Genomic DNA, 933 nt, shown 5'->3' on the forward strand with positions numbered 1-933 from the left:
CTTGGCCCTCAGTCGCCCCTCTCTGGGGCGTTTTGGTCTCCTGTGGGATGGACGCCGTCCAGTCTGGAGCTCAGCCATGCCCACGTCACTTGCTGAAGTGCAGGCTGCTGGTTCCTGGGAGTCTGGTGGCCAGGGCTGTGGCCGGGCTGGGAACTCACTCCTGGGGGGGCTCATGCAGCGTGTCATCGGGCCACACCTTGTGTCACTGCACTCGTGACTAGACCAAGTTCTGATGTCACCAGGACTAACCAGATGGGAGAATCACCCAGAGTGCGTGCGGGGGTAGGGCACGTCCAGCCCGCTGCAGCCCGACCTCCAGGGCGAGGCCGGTGCCCGCACGCGGGACAGGGCCCGTGAGTGATTCCCAGGCTTCAGCAGAGGGCGGGAACCTCGCTGAGGTTTGTACCGAGAAACACGCTTACTCCATCGTGCTTTCCGAGGTTGATTTTGCTGGTCCTACAGTTAAGCTTGTCCGCAGCCATTTTCTCTGAGCGTCTTGGGGTGTCGTCCCCCCTCCACGTTGTTGGAAAAGTGTTCTTTCTGTTTTCTGCTGTTTCACTGAGACAGCACGAGGGACTCGTTTTCCCTTGTCTGATGGATGTTTTCCATGCTTCCGTGTCGGTGGATTGTTGCATCGGTTCTGGAAAAGTCTCAGACGCGTTGTCCGGTGTCACGTGTCCTCTGTCCCCTCTCCTCTCCGCCCGGGTTCCCGTTAGCTGGAGGTCGCGTCTTCTCTTTCTATCCTGTGTCTCGTCCCTGCCTTGCGCGGCGCCCTTCCTGCCTCTGCTGCGTCTCGGGCGACTTCTTCGGTCCTGTCTTTGCACCCGCTAGTCCTCTTGTTGGGCGCGTGGACTCCGCGTCGGTGTCTCATTCGCAGAGGGCCCGTTCGTCTCTCTCCTCTCACCCGATGGCGTCTTCGGCGCGGTTCTGCCT

At 60.6% G+C, this 933-nt stretch overlaps 1 protein-coding gene across 1 annotated transcript in view; it reads left to right on the forward strand.

Moving 5' to 3' along the window:
• The window catches only part of CARS (cysteinyl-tRNA synthetase), a 45,642-nt gene that overhangs the window by 22,091 nt on the left and 22,618 nt on the right, over window positions 1-933 (forward strand). The window lies entirely within an intron of this gene.

This window comes from Pteropus vampyrus, unplaced genomic scaffold, assembly GCF_000151845.1.
Source record: "Pteropus vampyrus isolate Shadow unplaced genomic scaffold, Pvam_2.0 Scaffold187, whole genome shotgun sequence".
NCBI classification, from domain to species: Eukaryota; Metazoa; Chordata; class Mammalia; order Chiroptera; family Pteropodidae; genus Pteropus; species Pteropus vampyrus.